Source organism: Mesoplodon densirostris, chromosome 2, assembly GCF_025265405.1.
Source record: "Mesoplodon densirostris isolate mMesDen1 chromosome 2, mMesDen1 primary haplotype, whole genome shotgun sequence".
NCBI lineage: Eukaryota > Metazoa > Chordata > Mammalia > Artiodactyla > Ziphiidae > Mesoplodon > Mesoplodon densirostris.
This window is the reverse complement of record NC_082662.1, coordinates 137,714,534-137,725,893: the sequence shown is the minus strand read 5'-3', so window position 1 is coordinate 137,725,893 and position 11,360 is coordinate 137,714,534. Positions and strand designations below refer to the sequence as shown.

The 11,360-nt window shown below is 50.7% G+C and overlaps 1 pseudogene; it reads left to right on the top strand.

The window, feature by feature from the left end:
- Nucleotides 1-1,056: 1,056 nt before the first annotated feature.
- On the top strand, nt 1,057-4,932 carry LOC132476261 (NUT family member 2G-like; annotated as a pseudogene).
- Nucleotides 4,933-11,360: the final 6,428 nt, after the last annotated feature.

The window sequence follows — 11,360 nt, the reverse complement described above, 5'->3', positions numbered from 1 at the left end:
ACTGGCCCGGAGACACCTTCCCCAGAGTCCTGATGCGGAAGCTCTTTCCTGCTTTCTCATGTGAGTGAACGCTCCGGGGGTCGTGAGCTTATCGGAGCTCTTAGATAAAGAGGAACTGGGGATGGACTCGCAGGTTAGGTTTCTAGGGATCCTGGAAGCAAGGTGTGAGGGCGATGTCCATGCCATGGGAAGGCACATTGTCGGCCATACGGGCGAGCCTGCCAGTCCCTGACATCATGACTGAAATGTGCCTTATCTCGACTGACCCCACCCCCCTGTGAGTCTAGCCAGCTTGTTCTTCCATGATTCTCAATGTCATATGGCCTGACGACTTGCAGTCAGAGAGGGTCGTGGTGTACGTTGAGGAGCCAAGGAGTGGATGCCACACTCTCCTGTGCTGCCGTCTCCTTTCATACAGGACTTGAGTGTACATGGCCGGGGGAGGTCACTTCGGAGGAGGGGGAGGAGGGCGGGGCCCCGGAGTGTGCTTAATGCACGCCTGGACTTCGTTGTTGTGGAGACTTCCAGTAGGAACTGGGTGATGGTAGAGCTCTCCTAAGGGCGTGGGCTCTCTCCCGCTAGATTTGTGAGCCTGGCAGGCATTTCCATCCTAAACCTGCGGTCCCTCGTAAAAAGGGGACAATCACACTTCACTCAGAGGACCGTGCAGAAGACTCCTTGGGCTAATCTATGAAGTGTGAGCAGATTGCCTGGCACATGCCACGCCTCACTGATGATAGTGATTTTTATTATGAAAAGGCAGCCTTGAAGAGGAAAAGAGCTCCCCAAGGCACAGTGTCCCAGCTCTGGCCTGGGAGTGGATGGTCATCCTCGAGGGAGTGTGAGGCGGTGACGGCCGTAGCCGGGAAGGCTTGTCTCTGCCACGTCCCAGACACCTGCCTCTCACCCTCCTGTGGCTCAGTCATGCTGTGTTGAGTGATGTGTGGTCCACATTGGCGGGTGGGGTCAGGCAGGTGGGGGCTGGCCTGGGCACGGAGACTGACCCCGAGTGCTTACAGCCCAGCGCTTCGATCCCTGGCCCACCTGAAGCCGACCATGAAGCTGGAGGAGGGACTGTGCAGGGCCGTGCAGGAATGGCAGCACATTAGCAACTCTGACCGGATGATCTACTACGAGATGGCGCAAAAGTGAGTCAGCGTCCTGGGCCCAGGGGCTGCGTGGAGGGTGAGGCGAGTGGGTGAGGGCAGGGTCTGGCCGTGGGGGTGCTCATCAGAGAGGACAAAGGAGAAGGGCTGTCGCTCGGAACAGGGACCCCGCAGCCCAGAGGCCCTACAGTCCTCCAGAAACCCCTCCCTCACCTTGAGAGTTTGGGTCTTCTGTCCTTCCTCCACCAGGAGCTCTGCCCTCCCCTGACATGAAGGTCTCAGGACGGGGCAGGGTGAAGCTGTGAGTCCAGTAGGGGTCCAACTCCGGCCATATGGGCTGGGCCGGGGAAAGAGCTCCACCCGCCAGCCTGCTGCTTCCTTAATGGTGGCTGACGGCGGCCACTGACATAGATTTGGGACCCCCTCTCCTCATGAAAAGTGGCCTGAGTGGGTACCCTGGCATCCCTGAAGGGGCTGGGGAAGCCAGCTGTCGTCAGCCCAAAGGTCTCTGGCCCTTCCAGTGTTTGCTCCACGGTAATCCCCTTGGTTTAAGAAACCAAACCAAACAAACAAGCGCCTCTCAGAGGAAAGGAAGGCCTGTCCTCTAAGCTCAGCATCCACATCGTCCAGCTTGTCCTGAGCCCTGTCTCCAGGTCTATGTTCCAGGACTCTCAGTCCCAACCCAGGGTCCTGGATTCGGGCAAGGACCCCTGTGGGGAACACATGCCTGTTCCAGACTCTGGCTGTCAGCCCTTCATGTGGCTCTGGATGGGGGGCATGAGGAGGGTGCCCCCTGGGTCAGCCACGTGTCCCGTTGACCTGGTTCAATGCAGCGACCTGGCTCTATGCTGTTGAATGCTCTCCAGTGCTGGTGAGGCAGGAAGGGTCCCAGATCTTGTATCAGTTCCAGGAGCAGCTCTCTGCTGTGGACAGCACCTTGCAGGGCCTTGACAGCGCCAAGGCACATCCTCTCCCAATCCCTCATTCTTGGCTGCCTTTGTTGGGCTCCAGAACCCAGGCCATTTTCTCAGGGTGGCCTGTGCCTCCGTCACCCCCCAGGTTCACGGAATTTGAGGCCGAGGAGGAGATGCAGATTCAGCAGTTGCAGTGGATGCACTGCACGCAGGGCCTGCCTCCTCCAGCCCCACCGAAGCTGGATCCTCGGGGGCCCCCAGCCCCGAAAGTGGGCCTTCAGCCAGCCACCCAGGTTCCCACTGGAGTTGAACGCACAGGTAACAGGGGCCTAGGGTTGGCCACTGTTCCCATGTGGATCATTTTCCTTCAAGACAGGGGCACTGGTCTTTCAAGCAAAACAGCCACCGAGGCGGGGGGTGCGGGGGTGGGGTGTCAGATGCCCTTTGTCACTACGGGGTATTGACTTGGTCAATTTTGTAACTTCTCTCACACCTCCCTGTCAAAGGACTGCACACCAAGTCTGCCTAAGAAGTGGGCTTGATGGGGACACCCCTGGAAAATTGGAGGTTCCCCACTTCCTTACATGTGACTCTCTTAGATGCCCCCCTTACCTCCCCCCTCCAACTGTGCATGAGGTTTCAGGTGGCCCTGAACCCCCACACCCACATCAATGTCCCCCAACAATGCCCTCACCAGCGTGCGCTCGGTGGTCAGGAGGTGGACCGGGAGCCCCTCACCTTCCTTCCCTTCCTCCTGCTCTGCCTCAGCCTGTGCTCCCAGGATGTCCGGCCCCAGCGCCCAGCCCTCCCACCCGAAGCCACACAGGTCCCAGCGACCCCCGGAGCCCAAGGCACCCGAGGAGATTCCACCTGAGGCTGTGAGGGAGTATATGGACATCATGGAGGCGCTGGTGGGGCCCGTCCACTCAGCCACAGGCGACTCAGATGGAGAAAGGGGAGAGGACGGAAATGAGATGCAGCAGGAAGAGGACGGCACCTACTCGGACCCGGATCTCTTAAACTACATTGACAAGCTGTGTTCCCAGGAGGACTTTGTCACCAAAGTAGGCTAGGCCTGGAGACTGGGGTCTACAAGATGCCAGGGCATGGAACACTCAGCACCCAAGATCTGGGTTCTGCTCAGGCCGTTGGGACTTAAGCTCAGCTCCTTGTTCCTGAGCCTGGTGTTAGGGGAGGTTTACGCAGATGTTTGTGTGTATATGTTTGTGTCTATCTGTGTGTATGCCTTTGTGTCTGTGTTTGTGCCTCTGTATATGTGCTCTTTTGTGTGTGACTGTGTATGTGCATGTGTGCATGTGCGTGTGCGTGTGCGTGTGCGTGTGTGTGTGTGTGCTGACCATCCCTGCCTTGTGGAGGAGAGTGGGGTGGGTCTCTGCTTTTCACTTTCCCTCCTGGTCTTCTTGCCTCACAGGCCACTCCTGGCCAAGGATGCTCACAGCCTCTTCTTTCTGTTCTAGGTGGAGGCAGTCATTCACCCTGGATTCCTGGCATATTTGCTTTCCCCAGACCCACAGCTGGATCTCTTGGCCCTGGAGAAGGAGCTGGAGCAGGAGGAAGGGCTCACCCCCGAAGAAGTGAGTCAGGGGAGGGAGAGGGACACTCAGGGAGCCAGGGGACCCCACGGGAGGGGGAACCCAGGTGATCCAGGGAACAGGGGAACCCAGATGACCCAGGGGAGCCAGAGGAGGGAGGGATCCCCGGTAGAACAGGGGACACAAGAGACACCCAGGAAGACCAGGGCACGGAGGGACCCCAGTGAACAGGGGAGAGGTAGGGCCCCAGAACAGGAGGGCCACATAGCACTGTCCATCCCTCCCCTGCCTGGGACGCCTGGCATGGGGAAGGGCCCGTTTTGGGGTGGGTGCAGTGCAGGGTGAAAGGAAGGAGAGGATGGGCATCCGGGAGGGGTGGGAAAGACACAAAGCTGGGAATCAGGTGCAGGAGGATGGCAGGACTGCCACAGTGTCTGTATTTGGATTCGAGTCCTGGGGTCGCCCGTCCCCTCCTCCCCCCCCAGGGCCATTGTCCCACTGCCCAGTGCTCCTCCTCTCACACGTGTGTGTGGAGTCGTCACTGTCCTCCTCCCTCCTACCAGCTGGTGCAGAAACGACTCCTGGCCTTGAAAGAGGACGACGGTGTGCGGGCAGCCCCGAGTCAACAGTGCACCCGGAATGCGCTCAGGTCCTTCTGAGTCTGACGCCAGCCAAGGTGCCCACAGGCACGACCAAGACCCCCATCTAGGGGTCAGTGATGAAGCCTGCCCACCAGAGACTGATTCTGAGGCTCTTCATAGGCTCATCCAAACAGACACTGACCTGTGTAGGCCCAAAGTCTTTGTTCCCTGTCGAGGACATCAGGAGGTCTCTCCATTCCGGGCCGGACGGCCCTCCCCTCCCCAGGATCAAAGGCGCACTGGCCCTCTCCTGGGACCCAGGGATGCATCTCTTCTCAGAGAGGCCTCTCCTGTTCGGGAGGCCCGAGGGCCCAGGGACGGGTCCAGTGAGGACGAGGAGGAGCTCTCCAGCCTGGCCTTCCTCTCTGGCTCTCTGCAGAGCCTGCCGCCTTTCTGGCTGTCCCAGAGTCCTGTGCATGCCTCAGGCCTGGCCTCCCCTGGAGGTTGGGGGGCCCAGAGTGCTCCTTAGGCCCCCTCCTCTCAGAGAAGAGGCCTCAGCCCAGCTCCACCAGCCGCTCCCAAGTCGAGGAAGTGGGCTCTGTGTGGACGCCCAGCCGCTGCTGAGAAGCTGCCCATCCCCGGGGCTGGCCTCGGCGTCTCTGGGAGGCCAGCCTTGGCTCTGGGGCTGGCTCACCCCTCACAGACCAGAAAGAGAAAACGTGACCCGTTTGTCACAGAGAAGCGTGGGTGGAGGAAGAAGCAGCACTGCAGCCAGTAGGGAACAGCTGGGCCAGCCCTCCAGGGGAGCCTAGGGCTCCTCCTCCTCCCAGTGCTGATCCTGGATGATGTGGGGGGAAGGGAGGGTGGGCAGGACCACCAGGGTGGGGAGGGGGAGCGGGATTGTGGGGGGTTAGGGAGGTGGGGGAGGTGGGTGTGGCCAGGTGTGGGTGGGAGGAGGACCTTTGGAGTGATGTATGTAAATTGTGAACAAAGATCGTTTTCGTGGGAAATGCTCTCAGGCCACTGTCATCTTGTTGGTGTTGAGCTGCTCCACAGAGAGCGATCCTGAGAGGAAGGAAGGATGAGGGAGGTCACAGGAGCTCTGGATCTACAGGTGGCCACACCTTTCCTCCACATAGACAAGGACTCCTCAGGCTGCTCCTGGGAACGCACAGCTCTCACTTGCCCCAGGGACCCCCTCATCATGCCCTTCTCTAACGCCTGCTTGGCTAGGGCCCTTCTGGGGCACCTGTACCATCTGCTGCATCCCTGAACCTTCTGGGGAGGCAGAGCTGCTTTTGTGCCTTTCCGCCCTCTGGACACTCACCAGTTTCTAGGATGGAGCCTGGAGACAGCCCTTGTCATTATGGAGCTTCTCTCTGCTTCCCTGAAGTGGCCAGGCGACGGCGCTGGGATGACCCTCCGCTCATCCAGGGTTTCCTGTGTGGGTGGCCTGACCAGAGAGGAAAAATCTTGGCCATGGGGACAGGACTGTCTGCCTCATCGTAGCGGGAGCATCCTCTAGTCCCACTGGGATTATTGCAATGTGGAGAGTGGTGGAGGCCGCTACCTCTTAATCCTAATGAGGGTGCTACAAGGGGAATGGGTGTGGGGAAATTCATGGGGCACCCGTTAAAGGTGTGTATAAGGGAAAGGACAGTTGGGCCCCTTTGTGGAACTTGTGGGATTTCTGTGCAGCAGCATCTCGTTCAACTGAGGGAGGAGGACCCATCTGGCTGTGGCTGTGGGGACTGGCGTTAGGGGCCTACGGGTCTGCAAAGACACCCCAGAACTACTGTCCCTTCCCTTTCCACCCATGGCTGGACATGTGTGTGTATTGGTATCAACACTGGTTTGTATCCCCATAGAAAACAGATCCTCCTAACAAACTATGACCACGTTTCACAAGAACAGCTTGCTCACAGGGGCAGCAGGGGGTGGGAGAGGTGTCTGTGGCCCCAGATCTGAGTGGGAGCTGGGATCCATGCTGAGGAGTGTGGAGGCCTCAGTCACCGTCCTGTGGGTGCCGGCAGAGACTTCGAATCATCAGAGCAGGGGAAATGACCCGCTCATTAGAGTGAGAGGAGCAAACAACGAGGGGCAGGGAGTAGACCCCTGCTGTCTCCCAGAAGTGCCTCCCCTCCCAGTCTGCTTAGCCTCTGTCACAGCCTGTGCTGGCCCACCTCTGAAGCCCCTTCCTCCTAAAGCACTGAGATGCTCTGATCTTTTATGGACCTGCCCTGGGCCTCACCCCCCTTCCCTGCTGGCCAAAGGCTCTTCTCCTGCTTCTGAGTTCTGATTCCTTCCCCAGGACCCAGGCAGGTGTTAGGACAACAGAGACTCCCTGAACATGACCCCTACACCACCAGCATGCAATACTGGGGCCGCAGGCTTTCACAGGTGGCCTGACTCTCTGCTGGACCCTGCAAAGAGCCTGGAGAAGAAAGGGGCTCATGTCTCTCCACCTCCACAGAATCTGTAGGTCAGCCTCACAGGTCCTTCTCTGTCCAGGTGGGCAGCACATATGTGCTCCCAGCCCTCCCTGACCCTTTGTGAAAGAAAGTTTTTGCAGCTTAGTAGTCTGATAGTAGTCAAGGTGTCTCAGGGCTTGTTCCTTTTGAAGCCCTACAGGAGAATCTGTTTCCTTTCCCTTTCTGTCTTCTAGAAGCTGCCTGCATTCCTTGGAATTAGTCCCTTCTTCCGTCTTCAAAGTGCATCACTTTAATCTCTGCTTCCCTCATCACATGGTCTCTCCAACTCTGACTCTTCCTGTGGCCCTCCTATACAGCTCTTTGTGTTTATATATAGCCCACCCCAAAAATTTATGATCATCTCTTCATCTCAAGATTTTTTACTTAGTCACAGCTGCAAAGTCCATTTTTCCATACAAGGTAACATTCACATATTGTTATAGGAGGGGTTAAACACGGACGTTTTTGAGGAACCATAATTTACCCTACTAGAAGAAATCCACAAGAATACCTACCATCAGAATCCACATGAATAATAGACTATGACCAAGTGGAATTTATTCCAGGGATGCAAGCCTTGTTCAATGGTAAAAAATCATCAATGTAATCTACCATATTGAGTCTAAAGAAGAAACACATACTGTCACACCAATTAATACAGAACAGGCATTTAACGAGATTCAACACCCCTTCACATTAAAAATGCTCAGAAAACTAGGAATAGAAGGTCACTACCTCAACCTAATAAAGAACATCTACAAAAAACCTACTTCTAACATCACATGAAATGGTGAAAGAATGAATGCTTTTCCCTGAGTTCAAAAACAAGGTTAGAATGTCCACTCTTATCTTAGTTTTCAACTTAGCACTTTAGATTCTAGTTAGTGTAGTACAGCAAGAAAAGGAAAAAAAGAGGCATACATATTAGAAAAGAAGAAATATAACTGTCATTATTTACAGATGACATAATTGTCTACATAGAAAATTCCAAGGAATGTATAAGTAGACTCATAATAAATTATAATAACTTGCTTTAGCAGGATCTCAGAATATAAAATCAATACATAAACATTAATACACAACATTGATCATATTTCCATATACTAGTAACAAACTGAACGATTGAAAACCAAAATTTAAAACATATTAAATAGGTTCCAGTTCAAGATGGCAACAGACGAAGATCCTGAACCCACCTCCTCCCACAAACACACCAAATCTACAGCTACATATGGAAAAATTTCCTCTGAAGAAAACTAAAAGATGGTGGAGCAACCCCTTCACAGCAGGAAAACCAGAGGGAAACCACATCAGAACAGGTAGGAAAGGCTGAGACACAATTTTGCCATAAACCCCATCCTTGGTGTGGAGACACACAATTAGGAAGGAACTCAAAACCTGGAGCTTCTTCCTGAGAGGTGAAGGGTTTGGACCCCACATTGGGCACTCCAAATTTTAAGGCTGGCACCTGAGAGATAGACCGCCAAAACATGTGACTTTGAAGACCAACAAGGCACATCCCATGAGACCCACAGGACTGTGGTGAACTGAGGAACAGCTCTTAAAGGGCCTGTGCACAGACTCACCTGCCCGAGGGCCAAGTGCAGAAGCAGCCCTTTGAAAAGCACTCTGACTTTTTGTGAAAGAGATTCACTTCCCAATTTTAAAGCATTAATCTGAGAAACAGGGGCCTGCTGGAATACTCCCCAGGGACAGAGGCTGGCGGGTGCCATCTTCCTGCGCTCTCTCTGCCTTGATAAAACTGAAAGGTGCCATCTTTTTTCCCCTTTTTCCTTTCCTGCAGGTGACAACTTTGTGCTCCAGCCATCTGGCTCCTTCTTCCCTGCTCTTCCTCTGTCTTGCTATGTATATTATTTTTTCCTTCTTCTTTTTCTTTTTTTCTTTTCCCTCTTTCCCTTTATTCAAATGGTGTCATCTTTGCACTCTTCCCACCGCCTCACTCCAGCCAGTAAGCATCATCTTCACACTTTCCTTCTGATGTGCTCCAGAGAGCCAGAATCTCCAAGACGGGAGATCCCGTTTTTGTGGCCTCCACTCAGGGGATGCTCCTTGATCACCTGGCTCTGGAGGCCAGCAGGGATTTCTTTTCTGGGTCCCATGGGACTGTAACAATTGGAGAGACAGTTCTTTGCAGGATACCACCCCAGGATGTACCATTACAAATTAGACTGAGACACAGCCCCAGCCTTTACATGAAAAAGGCCTATTTGCTAGTAGGGACAAGACTTAAGAGCAGGCTTCAGGTTCAGCACACGTCTAGAGGCTACGGATGTGCTCTCAGGGAAGGTAGCCTGGGGGTACCATCTTTCCACCCTCACTGTGCCTTACTACAGTTCACTGGTATCTCCCAGAATGGAGCTTGTACACTTATCTGAAGCACTGTTTTCTTGTGACTGCTCCCCAGGGAACACCTTCAGGTTGCTTGCTTCTGGGGCCCAGCAGGGCTTACACTTGCAATCTCACAAGACTGAATATGTTTGCATTCTTTAAAAGCTGTTACCAAATTTTCTGGCTTCCTATCAACCTGAATCTAGGTGCTGCCTGAGATCCTCCCCTTTGGGATGCTTATTTGTCTTGGCACACCCTCAACTGCTGGGATGGTGTGCCATGTCTATTAAAAATAAACTGCTTAGACAATCACAAAGGTTTGAAAGGCAACCAAGAGTAGACAGGGTTAAATGACAAGGTTCATCTGTCACACAGCTCTTCAAGACTGGGAGATGTGGCTATTTCACTTAATGCATAGAAACCAACACAGAGAGTCAAGCAAAATGAAGAAAGAGAGGACTATACTCCAAAAAAAGAACAAAATAAAACCTCAGGAAAAAATCTTAATGAAATGAACATAAGTAACTTACTTGATAAAGAGTTCAAAGTTATGGTCATAAAAATGCTCACTGAACTCAGAAGAAAATGGATGAAAACAGTGAGAACTTCAACGAAGAAACAGAAGATATAAGAAAGGTCCAAATAGAAGTCACAGAGCTGGAGAATGCAATAACTCAACTTAGAAATATAGTAGATGAAGCACAAGAAAGAATAGGTGAACTCAAAGACAGGTCAGAGGAACTCATCCAATCAGAGAATAAGGAAGAAAAAAGAATGAAAACAATGAATATAGCTTAAGGGATTTATGGCACATCAAATGGAATAACATTCACCTTATAGGGACTCCAGAAGGAGAAGAGAAAAGGGGGCAGAAAACATTCGTAGAAATAATATCTGAAAACTTTTCCTAACCTGGGGAAAGAAACAGACATCCAGATACAGGAAGCCCAGAGAGCTCCAAAGCAGATCAACCTAAAGAGATCCATACCAAGAAATATCAAAATTAAAATGTCAACGTTAAAGATAACAAGGGAATCTTAAAATCACCAAGAGAAATACAACTTGTTATATAACCTGTTATATACAACTTGTTATACAACTTGTTATATAACGGCATCAACCTAAAAAGCTTCTACACAGAAAAATAAACAATCAACAAAATGAAAGGGCAAGCTACAGAATGGGAGAAAATATTTGCAAATCATGTATGTGATAAGGTGTTAATATCCAAAATATATAAGGAACTCATACAATGGCTATATATATATATATAGATATAGATATAGATATAGATATAGATATAGATATAGATATAGATAGATTTTCAAACAATTCAATTAAAACTTGGGCAGAAGAACTGAATAAAATTTTTTCCAATGAAGACATCCAAATCACAAACAGGTTCATGAAAAGATGATCTACATTACTAATCACCAGGGAAATGCAAATCAAAACTACAACAAGATATCACCTCAAAGAGACTAAGAGGTAACAAATGTTGACAAGGATGCAGAAAAGGATACCCTTGTGCACTGTTGGTGGGCGTGTAAATTGGTACAGCCGCTATGGTAAACAATATGGAGTCTCCTCAAAAAATTAAAAAGAAAACTAGCATATATTAGCAATCCTGCTTTGGGTATATATATATCCAAAGAAAATGAAATCACTATTTCAAAGAGATATCTGCACTTGCACGTTCATTGCAGCATTATTCACAATTGCCAAGAAATGGAAACAACCAAAGTGTCCATACATGGATAAATGGATATAGAAGATGTGGTATGTACATAGATGGAATATTATTCAGCCATGAAAAAGAAGAAAATCCTGCCACTTGCAACATTTATGGATCCTTGGGGCATTATGATGAGTGAAATAAGTGAGAGAGAGAAAAATAAATACTGTATGATATAACTAAATTGTAGACTCTAAAACAGCCAAACCCAGAGAAACAGAATAGAATGGTTGTTGCCAGGGGTTGGGGTTGGAGGAAATGGGGAGATGTTGACCAAAGGGTAAAATATCCAGTTAGCAGATGAATTTCTGGGAATCTAATCTACAGCATGGTGATTGCAGTTAACAGAACTGTATTATATACTTTAAAGTTGCTAAGAGAGTAGATCTTAAATGTTCTCATGGAAAAAAAGAAATGGTATTTATGTGAGGTAATGGAGTTGTGTTAACTAGCTCCGCTGTGGTAATCATTTCACAACATGTAACATACCAACAAGTTGTACACCTTAAACTTACACAATGCCGTATGTCAATTACATCTCAATAAAGTTAGAAAAAATACAGAAAACAGACTGTTGCGCAACATTCAAGCAAAAATACTACTTTTGGACTGCTTTTTCTTGAATGTAGTCATTGTTCCTTCTTGAATCTG